General features: G+C 38.9%; 1 long non-coding RNA gene across 1 annotated transcript in view; it reads right to left on the reverse strand.

Annotated features, from left to right (window-relative positions):
- Positions 1-17,268, reverse strand: part of LOC308492510 — a 31,705-nt gene that overhangs the window by 6,962 nt on the left and 7,475 nt on the right. Inside the window, exon 2 of the long non-coding RNA XR_013992516.1 lies at positions 703-868. This is a non-coding gene — a long non-coding RNA (uncharacterized lncRNA). The remainder of the gene's footprint in view (positions 1-702; positions 869-17,268) is intronic.

The following is a 17,268-nucleotide window of genomic DNA, read 5'->3' on the forward strand; positions in this document are numbered from 1 at the left end:
CTGCCAGCAGAGGAGCTGCTCCTGTGCCTGAGCTCCTCGGGTGGGAGTCGCCTGCTCCTAGTACTCAGCCCGGTTTGTGTGAGCAGCCTGTGCCGTGGCCTGGGCCCCACGCTCAGCCCCTGACCTGGATTTAACGCCCTTCCACTGCACTCTTGAAATTCCTACTATATTTAACAAGGGACCCCCACGTTTTCATTTGGTACTGGGTCCTGCAAATTATGTCGCCCATCTCCTATGAATGTCTGCAACGTCATGGTGCGAGACAGTGCCAGCCTTTCCCACCTGGAAATGAACCTCATCTCCAACTAGGAAGACCCATGGTTTTAAATCAGAGGAAGATAAAGCAAAAAAGAATTCTTTTTCTCTGCTTCTATGAAAGTCACGGTTTTATGTGCAGTTTTCTGTTTCTTCCTGGGTAATAACTTAGGAGGGAACCTCGGGAATAGAATACAGAAATAACAAATGATGGGCCATTAACTGTGGTTAATTGTTTCTTTATAGCTTAGAGTGGAGGCACGTCGAGTTGCTCTGGCACTCAGTTACAGATAGCGAGGTAGGTCTGCTTACATACAACCTGGGGGCCCTCAGGAGGTGGAGGGTAAAGCAACTGAGTCAGCCTAGCCCGGCTTCTGGGGCCGGAACTGCCACCAAAGCCTCCTCTGCAGTTGGAGTATGTTCTCTGAGCGATTAGGGAGCCCGTACCTGAGATCCGCTCAGCGGCGCAGGGGGGAAGGTGCTCTATGTGCTGTCTGGGCATCCTGCTGCGGCAGGCTTCGGGGTGCAACTCACACTTGTACCCCAAGAAGTTGGTTTCATCTGCCACTCAGGCTCCAAACAGCTCCAAATCATTGCTCACTTCAGTTAACTCCTGTTAAAAAAAAAAAAATTGAACCAAAAAAATGTTGGGATTCCTTGCTAAAACAATAGATGCAGGAATGCTCCACTGCCTATTACCACAGCCCTTCGCATCCTAGAGAGCTACTGGCTGAAGCACATGACTGCTGAGAGGAAAGTCCTCCAGTTATTTACTTAAGTAGTAATATCAAACACCCAGTAAGGACAGTACCCAGAAAATATAATCAACCCCCAAATTCCTCGTTCTCAGACACATAGCAGCTATCAATCCAAACGGACTGTCGCAGGCTTTTTAGAATGTACTAGGTCATCCCGTTTATTCTCCACTGAGCTGCCCTGGAAGCTTGGCTGACTTCCTCAATTCACAAAATACAACCTGAACTCCTTAGTCTGGCATCTGCAGGCTTCCTGTTAGGACATCAACTGGCCTCTCCAGCTGCCTCCCCAAAGCCTGGATCCCAGCCATGCGAGGTTATTCTTTACCTCATATACTTTCTCCCCTTTATTCTTCTCATCTGTTTCCTCCCCCTCAACTTTTACATTTCTATGTTTTGAGTGCCCATCCTTGCTAGGGCCTGGGGGATACAAAAGGAGAAAATCGACCCAGTCCCTAGCCTAGGGGGCTTTCAGTCTAGTGAATCCATGAATTATTCAGAGGGGCTGTGAAGGAAAGAAAGGGGGGGGGCACTGATTGCCCACATCAGGGTTCGATCTAGTTTGGGCACCAGGAAAGTTTTCCTTGAGGAGTGCAATTTCTGTGGTAAGAAACAGGTGGTAACTAGGCCCTAACTAGGGGACGGGAGGCTGGAAGGTGGGCACACTCCAGGCCAGGCAGCAAGGGCAGGGGCCCTGGAAGCAAGACCATTTGGAGGAAGGCACTGAAAGGCTAGGTAAACGAGCACAGGAAAGGAAGGTGTGAGTTCAAGTCAGATTAAACTGAATCTGAGCTTAAAGAGTGTGGTCTTCATCCCTAGAGCCATGGGAAGCCTTTGAAGGATTTTCAGTAAGGAGTAACATCAGAGTTGTTACTTCTGGAAGAGGTATGGGGCACTTGCAGGGAGATCAAGTACACGGTCATCATGCTCATGGTGAGAAGGGGAAGCCATGCAATAAAGGGTGTTTGGGTTGCAGAGCAGGGAGGAGCCAGATCTGTCCTGCACAGCGGGAAGGACAAAGGTGTCATCTACTGAGGCTTTGTGTGTCCTGGAGAAAATGGGGGTGGGGGAGTTCATTTTGAAGAAAGTCTCCAAATGTTGCGCTCAGAGGGAGGTCTGGGCTAGAGGTGGATGTGTGAGAGTCAGAACAGAGCGATGGAACTGAAGCAGCGGTCGGGGAGGCCCTTATCACCTCGAGAGAGATAGGTGGCAGGACTAAGCTAAAGGTCAGGGAGAAGAAATGGAGCTGGCAAAGGGGGGTCAAGAAGGAAAAGATGAACAATGAGAATATGGTGCCAAAGGAACAGTGAAAAGAGTGTTTGAGGAAACAGCAGCCCTGAAGGGCAAATAGAAGCGAGCTCCGCGACAAGAAGGGGAAAATGGTGGCTGAAAGAGGGAAGAGCACGTTCAAAGTCAAGAAGGCAGAGCAGGGTGAGTTCTAGGAGTTGCAGATGCAGTCCCTAGGCTAGGGACTGGGCCGATTTCCTCCTTTTGTATCCCCCAGGCTGAGGGACAGGTGGGAGAGGAGCCCGGAGGCCAGTGTCACCGGATCAAGAGGGGCCTCCATGAGGTGTTTGGAATTAACTCCTTTTTATTTCTGATATTTGTGCTCTGTAATTGATGTTTCCTTCCTTGGTCCATCAAGCTGGGGCTTAACAATTTTGTTGCTCTTTTTTACAAAGAACCAACTTTTGCTTTGGTAATTTTTCTCACTGGTTTGTCTGTTTTCTCTACTTTAATTTCTATTCTTTCCTCTTCTTACTGCTTGTCTTGGGTTTATTTCTTTTTTGTGTGTTTGTTATTTAGGTCATTGATTGTTAAAACTTTGTTCTTCTTTCTTAATATAAGTTTCTACTTATTTCCTAGCTTTACTGAGATACACATGACATATGATATTGTGTAATTTAATGTGTACCAACATGTTGATTCGATCCACATATATTGTGAAATGATTACCACCACAGCGTTCGTGAACACCTCCGTCACCTCACATAATTACCATTTCTTTTTTGTGGTGAGAACATTCAATATTTATTCTCGCAGCAACTTTTAAGTTTATAATACGGTATTGTTAACTATAATCACCATACTGTACATTAGCTCCCAAAACTTATTCATCTTAGAACTGAAAGTTTGTACCCTTTGAACATCTTCCCATTTCCCCCACTCCCAGCCCCGGGTAACCACCATTCCACACTGTTTCCATTGGCTACTGTGAGTAATGCTACAATGAATACGGGAGTGCAGATACCTCTTTGAGAGCCTGATTTCATTTCCTGTGGATTTATACCCAGAAGTGGAATTGCTGGATCATATGATAGTTCTGTTCTTAATTTTTTGAGGAACTCCATACTGTTTTCCACAGTGGTTGAACCAATTTACATTCCCACCAACAGTGCACAAGTGTTTCCTTTCTTCCACATCCTTGCCAATACTTGATATTTCTTGTCTTTTGATGATAACCATTCTAACAGTTGTGGTCTTGATTTGGATTTCCCTGATGATTAGTGAGGTTGAGCATCTTTTCAGGTACCTGTTGGATGTCTTCTTTGGAAAACAGTCTACTTAGATCCTCTGCTCATTTTTCAATTGGATTGTGTGTGTGTGTGCTATGAATTTTTAATACATTTTGGATATTAACTCCCTTATCAGATTTAAGATTTGCAAATATTTTCTCCCATTCCATAGATTGTCTTTTCATTTTGTTGACTGTTTCTTTTATTGTGCAGAAGCTTTTAGTTTGATGTGGTCCCACTTGTTAATTTTTGCTTTTGTCGCTTGTGCTTTTGGTGTCTTTTCCAAAAAAGTCATTGCCATAACCAATGTCAAGGAGCTTTACCCCTGTGTTTTCTTCTAGGACTTTTATGGTGTCAGATCTTATGTTTAAGTTTTTAACCCATTTTGATTTAATTTTTGAGTGGTGTAAAATAGGGGTCAAATTTCATTCTTCTGTATGTGGTTATCCAGTTTTCCCAACACGATTTATTAAAGAAACTATCCTTTCTCCATTGAATACTCTTGACTCCCTTGTTAAATATTAATTGACCATACAAGTGAGGGTTTATTTCTATACTATCGATTCTGTTCCATTGGTCTATGTGTCTATTTTTTTTAATGCCGGTACCAAACTGGTTTGATTACTATAGCTTTGTAGTGTAGTTTGAAATCAGGAACTGTGCTGTCTCCAATTTTGTTTTCCTTTCTCAGAATTCATTAGGCAATTCAGGGTCTTTTGTGATTCTATACAAACGTTAGGATTGTGTATCTTTTATTTCTGTGAAAAATGTTACTGGAATTTTGATAGAAGTTGCACTGAATTTATAGATGGCTTTGAATAGTATGGACATTTTAACAGTATTCTTCTGATTCATGAACATGGGATATCTTTCCATTTATTATGTCTTCAATTTCTTTCATCAGTCTTACAGTTTTCAGTGTACAGATCTTTCACATTCTTGGTTAAATTTATTCCTAAGTATTTTATGTTTTTGATGCTGTGTGAATGAGATTGGTTTCTTTATTTCTTCTTCAGATGTGTCATTGTTAGTATATAGAAATGCAGCTGATTTCTGCATGTTGAGTTTGTATCCTGCAACTTGCTGAATTCATTGATTAATTCTAATAGTTTCAAGGTGGAATCTTTAGTATTTTCTACATATAAGATCATATCATCTGCAAAGATAGACAATTTTACTTCTTCCTTTCCAATCTGGATGCCTTTTATTTCTTTTACTTGTCTGAATGCTCATAGTACTTCCAGTACTATGTTGAATAGGAGTCGTGAGAGTGGGCACCCTTGTCTTATTCTTGATCTCAGAGGAAAAACTTTCAGTCCTTTACCAGTGAGTATAATATTAGCTGTGGGGTTACCATATGTGGCCTTTATTAGGTTGAGGTATGTTCCTTCTATATCCAATTTGTGAATTTTTATCATGAAAATGTTGTACTTTATCAAATGCTTTTTTCTGCATTTATTGAGATGATCATATGATGTTTTCTCTTTCATTCTATTAATGTGGTGTGTCACATTTATTGATTTGCATATATTAAACTATCTTTGCATCCCAGGGATAAATCCCACTTGATCATGGTGTATGAAACTTGTAATATGTTGTTGAATTTGGTTTGCTAGTATTTTGTTGAGAAGTTTTACATTTATATTCATCTGGGTAGTTTTCTTGTTGTGTCCTCATCTAGCTTTGGTATTAGGGTAATACTAACCCCATAAAATGCATTTGGAAGTTTTCCATCCTCTTCAATTTTTTGGAAGAGTTTGAGGATTGGTGTTAATTCTTTAAATGTTTGGTAGGATTCACCAGTGAAACCATCTGGTTCTGGGCTTTTCTTTGTTGGGCAGTTTTTGACTACTGATTCAATCTCCTTACTCTATTGGTCTGTTCAGATTTTCTATTCATGATTAAGTCTTGGTCAGTTGTATGTATCTAGGAATTTATCCATCTCTTCTAGGTTATCCAATTTGTTGGCATATAACTGTTTTTAGTAGACTCGTGATCCTTTGTATTTCTATGGTATCTTGTAATGTCTCCTCTTTCATTTCTGATTTTATTTATTTGAGTCTTCTCTCTTTTCTTCTTAGTAAACCTAATTAACAGATGGTCATTTTTTTTAAAATTGGGGAACAGTGTGTTTCTCCAGGGCCCATCAGCTCCAAGTCATTGTCCTTCGATCTAGTTGTGGAGGGCGCAGCTCAGCCCCAAGTCCAGCCGCCGTTTTCAATATTAGTTGCAGGGGGTGCAGCCCACCATCCCATGTGGGAATTGAACCGGTAATCCGGCAACCCTGTTGTTCAGAGCTTGCACTCTAACCAACTGAGCCATCCAGCTGCCCCTCCAGCAGCTCAGCAGCAGCTCGTTGTCTTCAATCTAGTTGTGGAGGATGCATCTCAGTGGCCCATGTGGAAATAAAACTGGCAACCCTGTTGTTCAGAGCTCACTCTCTAACCAACTGAGCCATCCAGCCACCCCCTGGTCAGTTTTTTTTTTAAATTTTTTCAACAACAAGCTTTTAGTTTCATTGATTTTTTCTAGTCTCTATTTTATTTATTTCTCCTCTGATCATTATTTCCCTCCTGCTTACTTTAGGTTTAGCCTTTTTTTTTCTTCATAGTTCCTTGAGGTGTAAAGTTAGGCTATTTGAGATATTTTTTATCCCTTAATGTAGGTGTTGATTGCTATAAATGTCCCTCCTAAAATTGCTGTTGCTGCATCTCATAGGTTTGATATGCTGTTTCCATTTTCATTTGTTTGAAGATATTTTTTAATTTCCCTTTGATTTCTTCTTTGACTCATTAGTTGTTCAGTGGTGTGTTGTTTAATTTCTACGTATTTGGGAATTTTCCAGTTTTCCTTCTGTTATTAATTTCTAATTTCATATCATTGTGGATTCAAAACAGTAGTTAGTATGATTTCAATCTTCTTAAATTTTTTTTAAAAAAGATTTTATTGGGGAAGGGGAACAGGACTTTATTGGGGAACAGTGTGTACTTCCAGGCCTTTTTTTTCTCCAAGTCAAGTTGTTGTCCTTTCAATCTTAGCTGTGGAGGGTGCCGTGTTGTCCTTTCAATCTTAGTTGTGGAGGGCGCAGCTCAGCTCCAGGTCCAGTTGTCATTGCTAGTTGCAGGGGGCGCAGCCCACCATCCTTTGCGGGAGTCGAACCGGCAACCTTGTGGTTGAGAGGACACGCTCCAACCAACTGAGCCATCCGGGAGCTCAGCTGCAGCTCAGCTCAAGGTGCCGTGTTCAATTTTAATTGCAGGGGGCGCTGCCCACCATCCCTTGCAGGACTCGAGGAATTAAACTGGCAATCTTATGGTTGAGAGCCCACTGGCCCATGTGGGAATCGAACAGGCAGCCTTCAGAGTTAGGAGCATGGAGCTCTGACCGCCTGAGCCACCGGGCCGGCCCTTAAATTTGTTTGGTAACCTACTATATGATCTGTCATGGAGAATGTTCTGTGTGCACTTGAGAAAAATGTATACTTTGCTGCTGTTGTTGGATGGAATGTTCTGTTAATGTCTTTTAGATCCATTCGATTTAAAGTTCAAGTCCCACATTTCCTTGTTTTTCTATCTGGATGATCTATCCATTGTTGAAAGTGGGGAATTGAAGTCCCTTACTATTTTTGTATTGTTGTCTATTTCTTCCCTCAGATCTGTTAGTATTTGCTTAATATGTTCAGGTGCAATGTTGGTTGTATCTATAGGTATGATTATTGTAACTTCTTGATCAAATTACTCTCCAGATTTGGGAACTTTTCAGCCATTATTTCTTTAAATAATCTTTTTGCTTCCTTCTCTTCTCCTCCTGGAACTCTAATTTTGCAAATTGATTTTTTTTATGGTATCCATTGGTCCTATAAGCTTTACTCTTTTTCATTCCCGCCTCCCCCCGCTTCTGCCGCCTCCCTCTCCCCACTCCGGGTCAAGCCGTTGTTTCTCAGTCTGATTGTGTAGGACACAGCTCCCTGGCCCATGCTGGTATTATGAGGCTTGTGCTCCCTCTGGCTGAGGCAGTCAGTCGCCAGTTGTCTGCCGGCCACTCACAATGGCTGCCGGCCACTCATGGCAGCACACAGCAGCTGGCAGCAGCCCACGCATTCCTCCAGCTGCTCACGGCAGCCCCGCTCCAGGGAGAGCCATTGTTCATAATCTTAGCTGTAGAGGGCACAACTCATTGGCCCATGTGGCGACCTCAGCATTAGGAGCAAGGGCTCCAACCACCTGAGCCACCAGGCCGGCCCCCTTTTTATTCTTTTTTCTTTGTTCTCCCTGACTAGATAATTTAAAAGTTCCTGTCTCTATCTCACAGATTATTTCTTTTGCTTGATTCATTCTGATGTTGACACTCTCTATTACATTTTTCATTTCATTCACTTTATTCTTCAGCTCCAGAATGGTTCTTTTCTATCTTTGTTAAACTTGTTTTGTTCATGTTTTGTTTTCCTGATTTCACTGAATTGTTCTTCTATGTTTTCTTTGAGCTCACTGAGTTTCTTTGAAACAGCCATTTTGAATAATTTAATGGGTATAATATACATATAGTAAAGCACACAAATCTTAAACACAGCTCAATTAATTTTTACATATGTATACACCATGTAACCTCCACCCAGTTCAAGATATAGGCCAGTCCCATTACCCTGGAAGGACTCCCTGTACTTCATTCATTCAGTACCCCATCCACAAGAGGTAACCATCATTCTGATTTCTATCATCATAAAATAGTTTTGCTTGTTGTTGAACTTCATATGAATGGAATCATATAATTTGTATTCTTTTGTGTCTGGCCTTTTTTCTCTCAGCATAGCGTTCCTGAGATTCATCCATGTTGTTTTGTGTATTAGTAGTCTATTCATATTTATTATTGTTGGTAATATTCTATTATATAACTATATCACATAGTTTTATTTTCCTGTTAATAGATACATGGATTTTGTCCAATTTTTGGTTATAATGAATAAAGCTGCTATGAACATTCTGTACAAGTATATTGGTGGACATTTAAACTAATTTTTCTTGAGCATATGCCTAGATGTAAAATTGCTGGGTCCCACAGGTCTTTGTTTGGCTTTATAAGAAACTGTCAAATAATAATGTATAAGAGTTCCAGTTACTTCACATCTTCAGCAACACTTGATAATGCTAGTTTAAAAACTTTTTAGCCATTCTGCTGAATGTGTTATTGTGGTTTTAATATGCATTTCTTTGATATTATTCTGAGTACCTTTTAATGTGTTTATTGGCCATTTGGATATCCTCTTTCATGAAATACTTATTCAAGTCTTTTGCTCATTTTAAAATTCAATGTCGGGGGGGAGGAGGTGGGAGAAAGAGGGAAAATTCAATGTCTTTCATTGATTTCTAGGAGTTCTTTGTATATTCTATATATTCTTTGTCAATCTCTAGCTTGCCTATTTACTTTCTTAATGTCTTGATGACCAGATAGTCTTAATTTTAATTAAGTCCAATTTATCAATTTTTCTTTTTTATTTAGTGCATTTTGTGATCTGATTAAGGAATCTTTACCTATCCCAGTATCTGGAAAATATTCTCCTATGTTTTTATTTGGAAATTTGATTGTTTTAGCTTTTGAATTTAGGTCTACGGTATACTTAACAACTAATTTTTGTATATATTTTGAGTTAAGGGTCAGGCTTCATTTTTCTGCATACACACCCAGTTGTTCCAACATCATTCCCCTATGTAATTACTGTAGCACCTTTGATGTAAATCAAGAAAGCATATAGTCACGAGACACACAATGACGTTTTGGTCAATGATGGACCACATATACGATGGTGGTCCCATAAGATTATAACGGAGCTAAAAAATTCTTATCACCTAGTTATGTCGTAGCTGTCGTGGCTATGATAACATTACAGAGCAAAAGTTGCAAAAATCAACGGCTGTGGGAGATGGCAAACAACTTTATGCTACTGGGGAGTTCCTAGAGGTGGTTCCCTAGGAACTGACTAATGAGAGGTTGTTAAAACTGGAACAGGAACCATAACTGAAGAAGAGGCAAGAGAAAAGGAAAGGGCAGGAAAAGAAAAAGAACCTCCAAGAAAATTCACAGTGAAGGATTTAGGAGAAATTTTTCAGACCTCAACAAGCTCCTTAAAAAGTTTGAAAACATGGACCCCACTGAAAGGTTTTCATTAGAGAGGAATGTTCATGGTGCATTATCTGCTTTCAAGAAAATCTATGATGAATAAAGACACAAACCAAACAAACCACCATGAACATATTTCTAAAAAGAGTGACACCTCCTCGAGAAGAGCCTCAGACAGGTCCTTCAGGATGTATTCCAGAAGAAGGCATTGTTATCATAGGCGATGACAGTTCCATGGGTGTTACTGCCTCTGAGGACCTTCCAGTGGGACAGGATGTGGAGGTGGAAGACAGTGATATTGATGATCCTGATCCTGTGGAGGCCTAAGCTCATGTGTGTGTTTGTATCTTAGATTTTAACAAAAAAGTTTTAAAAGTAAAGAAGATAAAAAAAATTTTTTTTAAAGAAAAAGCTTATAGAATGTGGATATAAAGAAAATATTTTGGCCCGGTTGAAAGCGTCAGGACTCTATTCCAACATGGCCCAAAACAACTCACCAAACAAGACCACAGCAAGAAATTATACATGTAACCGCACCAAAATCACAGAAGACCAGTTGAATATCCTCATCAAAGCATTCGATCAAACACCGTACCCAGGTGGTGCTACCAAACTAAACCTTGCTTTAGAAATCAACACTGAAGAGTCTAGAATTCAAATTTGGTTTCAGAATCAAAGCGCTAGGCACCGAGTTCAGGAAAGATCAGAATGTGAAAAGGACTTAGAAGCAAGCCAAGACCAAGATCACCCTGAAGAGAAGATTCATGATAGAGAAGACAGACGGTGTCGTACCAGCTATACTTCCTCCCAGTTACACACCCTCATCACAGCATTTACAAACAGCCCTTATCCTGGGATTGATTCCAGAGAGCAACTTGCCAAAGAAATTGGGGTTCCAGAGTCAAGAGTCCAAATTTGGTTTCAAAATCAAAGATCTAGATTCCATGTACAGAAAAAAAGAGAACTTGATGAGCCCTTAGAACAGAAACAGGACCAGGAATGAAATCTCTGAGACAAGGGAGCTCAAAGTACAGAAATTACACCAAATGGCACCAATCCTATTAGCACCTGTCTTATTTCTCTGAAGCCAGAACACAATGGACCAAGAGATAAATGCGATGTCATCAGCCTGGGCTCCAAATCTCTCTCATACCCTTCTAAATATACTTTCAGCTTCTTGAGAAGCTAAGCCTTCTGGAGATAGTAAACACAACTTCAGGAAGCAGACAGATACAAGGCAGCACACAGCCCTACCCAATGGAGCCTGGCTCCACACTTCAGCAGATGTCAAAGAAAATGAAAATAAACTTATTCATATCATTTTTAAGTAAAAAAAAAAAAAGAAAATATTTTTGTACAGCTGTACAATGTGTTTTAAGCTGTTATTACAAAAGAGTCGAAAAGTTAAAAAAATTAAAGTTCATACACTAAAGTAAAAAACGTTACGGTAAACTAAGATTAATTTATTACTGAAGAAAGAAAAAAAATTTTTATATATATTTATTGCAGCCTAAGTGTAGAGTGTTTATAGAGTCTACAGCAGTGGACAGTCGTGTCCTGGACCTTCACATTCACTCACCACTCACTCACTGACTCACCCGGAGCAGCTTCCAGTCCTATAAGCTCCATTCATGGTAAGTGCCCTGTACAGGTGGACCATATTTTATGTTTCATACTATGTTTTTACTGTACATCTTCTATGTTTAGATACACAAATACTTACCATTATGTTACAGTTGCCTACAGTATTCAGTATAGTAACGTGCTGAACGGATTTATACCCTAGGAGCTCATACCATATAGCATAGGTGTGCAGTAGGCAATACCATCTAGGTTTGTGTAAGTCACTCTATGAAGTTCGTCCAATGACAAAATCATCTAACAATGCATTTCTCAGAACATATCCCTGTCATTAAGCAACAAATGATGGTACATCTGTGGGTCTATTTATGGACCCTTTATTCTGTTCTAGTAGTGTATGCTATCCTTGCTCTAAAAGTACTCAGTGTTAAGTACTATAAATTTATAGTCAAGTTTGATATATGCTGGTTAAGCCCTGCAACTTTTGAGAACCAGTGATTTGTTTAATTTTTTTAAAAATTTATCATGATTTCTTGGATATTCTAGGTCCTTTGTAGGTCCATATACATTTTGGTTCATTCATTTTTCAAAATATAAAGTGTCCTGAGACCAAAACATTTGAAAGCTGCTGATTTAAAGCATGGACTCAAAAGCCAGAAACCCAGGAGCAAATCTCAATTTTGCCATTTATTAGCTGTGAAACCTTGGCAAATAATTTAATTTTTCCATATCTGTTTCCTCATCTGCAAGTTGAGACACAAATAATACTATGATACAGAGTTGTACTCATCAAATATTAAGCATTATATGACTGTTTTGTATTAAAATAGATGAGGCAGGCACATATATTTTTAAAGAATATGAAGTCAAAGGAAAACAAAGCCTAAACCATCAAAGGGAATATGTAATCTTTTTGACAATCTCAGGGTATTAGAATCCAGTTGTGTCAGTTTCACTTAAAAATAAACAAAAATATACAAAGTATATAAAACACAAAAATATACAAAGTATATGAGATATACAAAATCCACTCTGTTTCTCTATACTAGCAATGAACAATTAAAAATTGAAATTAAAAAATAACATTTATATCAGCATCAACAAACATGAAATACTTAGGGATTAATTTAACAAAATATGCATAAGACCTGTACACTGAAGACTATAAAACACTGCTGAAAAAAATTAAAGAAGACCTAAACATGTGGAGAGATATTCCATGTTCAAACATTAGACGACACAATAGTGTTAAGATGTTAGTTTCCCCAACCAATTTAGAGATTCAGTCATTTCCCAATCAAAATCTCAGCAGGCAATTTTGAAGAAATTGACAAGTTGATTCTAAAATGAATAGGGAAAAGCAAAGAACCTAGAATAGCCAAAACAATTTGAAAGACAATGATGAAGTTGAAAGGCCTGTACTACCTATTTCAAGACCTACTATAAACTATGGTAGTCAAAATCAGAAAAAGCATAAGGATAGATATATAGACCAAAGGAACTGGACAGAGAGGCTCACGTATGTAGGGTCAATTACTTTTCTACAGAGTTGCCAACATAATTCAATGGGGGAAAGGAAAAATCTTTTAAATAAATGGTGCTAGAGCAACAGAGTACCCACATGTAGAAGATGAGCCTCAACCTTTAACTTGCATCAGAAACAAATATTAACTCAATGTAGATCACTGGCCAAAACGTAAGTGCTAAAATTATAAAACATCTAGAAAAAAAAAAATTCTGATCCTAGGTTAGGCAAAGTCTTCTTAGGAGACAAAAACACTAACCATTAAAAACATTGATAAATTGGTCTTCCTAAAAATTAGAGGTTTTTCATCAAAAGACATTTGCAGGAAAATGAAAAGACAAGCCACAGACTGGGAAACAATAGTTGCAAAACACATTTAGGATAAAGAGCTTGTATCCAGAATATACAGCGGGTGCCAAAAAAATGTATACACATGACTTGTATTCGTCTTTTGTTATCACTATATATTGAGTATTACAATTTTAATACAGTTTTTTTTTTCCTAAAATGTGTATACATTTTTTTGGCACCCTCTGTATAAAGAACACTAATAATTCCTTAAGAAGATAAGCAGCCCAATTGAAAACTGGATAAAAGATTTGAACATACACTTCACCAAAGATAGAGAAATGGCAAATAAGCATAAGAAAAGATGCTCAGCATTATCAGTCATTAAAAAAATACAAATGAAAACCACAATGAGTGACCACTACACACCTTGTGTGTGGCTAAAATTAGAAAAATCTGGAAACATTAAGTGGTGATGAGGATGAGTAACAACTGGATGTCTCATACTTGCTGTTGGAAATGCAAAATGGCAAAGCCATTTGGAATAACATTAGGCAATTCCTTATAAATATATTCTTACCATATGACACAGGACCTACTTTTAGGTGTTTACCCAAGAGAAACAAAAATGTGTCCATACAAACACCTATATGTGAATATTCATAGCAGCTTAATTCATAATTGACCCAAACTGGAAACAACACAAATGTCCAATGATTAGTGAATGGATAAACAAATTGGGATACATCCATACAATGGATTATAAAAAGGCACAAACTACTGCTACATAAATCAAAACGAGTGAATTTGCAAAAGCATTGTGATAGGCTAAAAAAGGCAGATACAAAAGAATACATACCACATGATTCCACTTAGATGACATTCTGGAAAAGGCAAAATTATAGGGATGGAAAACAGATCAGTGGTTGCCAGAGACTTGGAATGGAGAAGATAAGGAGAGGGGACTTGACCAAAAAGAAGCATGAGGAAACTTTTCAGGGTGACGGAAATGTTTTGTATCTTTTTCTTTAATTATATTCACATTTTTTAATTTTTATTTTTTAGTTACAGTTGACATTCAATATTATTTTGGAAATGTTTCGTATCTTGATGTGGTGGTATACATTTGTCAAAACTCACAACTGTATGTTTATAAAGAGTGAGTTTTATTGTATATAAATTTTATTTCAAGAAATATGACTTTTAAAAATAAATTTTAGGGCCGGCCTGGTGGCTCAGGCGGTTGGAGCTCCATGCTCCTAACTCCGAAGGCTGCCGATTCAATTCCCACATGGGCCAGCAGGCTCTCAACAAAAAAAGGCAAAAAAACACACAAAAACAACAACAACAACAACAAATAAAAATAAATAAATAAATAAATTTAAAAAATTAACACAAAAAAGTTATTACCTTGCAAACAAAGTATTCCCTTTAAGCAAAGCAATACTGTGCAAAAGCAAAGTATCCCTTTAAAAATGCAGAAGAATAAGACATAGAATGATGTGATGGGTGAAGTAAACTGGAAACCATAAGAAAAAAAGAATATCTCCTGTATACACGATTTCTACCACTTAGATTCAGAGGGCTGGAGAGGCCTATGCCAAAGTTGTAGCCCAAGGCACGATCTTATTTATCTCTGAAGTGTGTGTGTGTGTGTGTGTGTGTGTGTGTGTCTGTGTGCAAGCACGCGCACGCCCGCTTTCCTAGCACTTAGCAAATAAAAGGCATTCATTAAATGTGTGTTGAAATGAATTTTGGCTTAATCCTAAGAGACATGTGGCCTAACTGCAGCAGTGAGTATGGCAGATTAGTTAGTTCAATATGAATGATCCCCAAGACCATCCTCAGTTTCAATAATTCATTAGAAGGACTCATAAAATGTGGGAAAAGCTGTTATACTCATGGTTACAATTAATACAGTGAAAGTATACAGATTGGAACCAACCAAGGAAAGTCACATAGAACGAAGTCCAGGAGAAGCCAGGAGCAAGCTTCCAATTGTACTTTGCAAGCTTCACAAACAGTGCTTAATTCTCCCAGCAATGATGGGTGATAACATATGCAAAGTGTTAGCAACCAGAGTAGCTCACCTGACCCTTGGTGCCCAGGATTTTTATAGGGGTTAGTCACAGAGGCATGCAGCCCCTGTGTAACTGACCTTACCTATTAGTCTTCAGTTCCACACAGGTCAAATTCATACCATGTGGCCCAGAGTCTCAGATGTACAGAAACAAGTGCTCACCATCAGTCAGATTGTTCTACAAAAGACAGTTTGTGGGATATAATCAATAATGTTGTAAAGATTTTGTAGGGTATCCAATGGATACTTGTGTTATTAGGGAGACCACTTCATGGATGGTGCAGGGTTTGATAACCCAAGTCTGATGAGTAGATTATTGACCACTGCACTGTACACCTGAAGCCAAAGTTGAATAATACTGAATGTCAACTATAATTTAATATATATATGTATATATATGTATATATATATGTATATATATATATGTAACAAATGTGGAGTATAGCATAGGGAATAAAGTCAATAGAGTGGTAGCAGCTATATATGATGTCAGAGGGGTAGTAGATTGGGGGAGGGGAGCTATCACTTTGTGAGGGGTGTAAATGTCTAACTATTACATTGTTTTGTACACCTGAAACTAATAAAAAAAAAGTGTTCACATAATCTATCTGGTCAAACTGACACAATGTGGCCCAAGGCCTCAGGCATACAAAAATACTCTTATCAGGAAGGATAGTCCAAAGACTCAGAGGTTATAACCCAGGAAATGATCAAGGGACAGTCCTTTTTTTGGAAAGTGCAGGGTTTGAGTGACCCAAGTTTGATGAGTTAAGACTTTATGGCACAGACTCAAGATTTTTAAACCAGGGTCCATAGGATTTATGAGAGGATAGAAGACCCCCAAAATTTATCTTCTACGTGTATATTTTTCTAGGAAGAAGTTTCACAGCTTTCATCAGATTATCAAAGATCCCACAGCTCAAAAATGTTAAGAATCTGGAGTGATGTCAGCAAGATGGGGGATTAGGAAACCCCAGACCTCATTCCCCTACAGAGACACTGACTTAACAATATATGGTCCAAAAAGCCTTTATGAGAACTCCAGAAACCAGTTAAGAAGTTGTAGTACCCCAGGTAAGCACAAAGCCAAAAACAATTGCATTGAAATGGGTAAGAAAAAGCTGTTACATTTCACCCACAATAGCCCTTACTCTAAGCCAGCACAGCTCAGTATAATCAGGAGAAAATGCCTTGGAGCTTCTCCCTTGGGAAGGAAAGAAACAAGTGTAAGAAATGCCCAATGTTCTAATTTTGAGGGTGGAGAAGGGCTACCCAAGGGACTGGTTTCTGTCTTTCTGATTTACAGTGCTGATGAGAATCTGGCATACCTTGGCCTAGAAGCCACTGAGGACAAAGGAAAACTCAGTGGGTTGATGCAGCACCGGAGAACCTGTGGTACCACAGGCAGACACCAGAGAGAGGAAGAAATTACAAGATCCTGAGAAAGAAAGGGCAAATCTCTCTAATTGGGAAATGATATGCATAAACTCTGAGAAGATGCAACCCACACGAGGTGTGAGAAGTCTCCAGAATCTTTACCTGGACTGATTGGTGAAGGGCTTTCCCGGTATGAAAAACTGGGAGAGGCAGGTGTTTTACGAAATGCCCAACTTCCATCAAAAAATAACAAGACATATGAAGAAACAGGGAAATGTGGCCCAATCAAAGGTACAAAATAAATCTCCAGAAACCAACCCTAAAAAAAATGATCTATGGGGGTTGCCAGATGGCTCACTTAGTTAGTGCACAGGCTCCCAACAACAAGGTTCCTGGTTCAATTCCCGCATGGGATGGTGGGCTGTACCCCCTGCAACTAAAGATTGGAAACGGTGACTGGACTTGGAGCTGAGCTGTGCCCTCCACAACTAGATTGAAGGACAATGACTTGGAGCTGATGGGCCCTGGAGAAACACACCATTCCCCAATAAAATAAAAAACTAAAATAAAATAAAATAAGAATCTCCAGTTTAAAGAACCTTTAAACAAAATGATCTATGAATTACCTGACAAAAAAAATCGAAATAATCATCTTAAAGGAGCTCAATGAGCTACAAGAGAACACAGCTAGACAACTAAATGAAATCAGGAAAATGATACATGAACAAAATGAGAATGTCAAAAACAAAGAGATAGAAACTATAAAAAAGAACCAAG

The sequence above is a fragment of the Rhinolophus hipposideros genome (assembly GCF_964194185.1).
Source record: "Rhinolophus hipposideros genome assembly, chromosome: 24".
Classification (NCBI taxonomy): Eukaryota; Metazoa; Chordata; class Mammalia; order Chiroptera; family Rhinolophidae; genus Rhinolophus; species Rhinolophus hipposideros.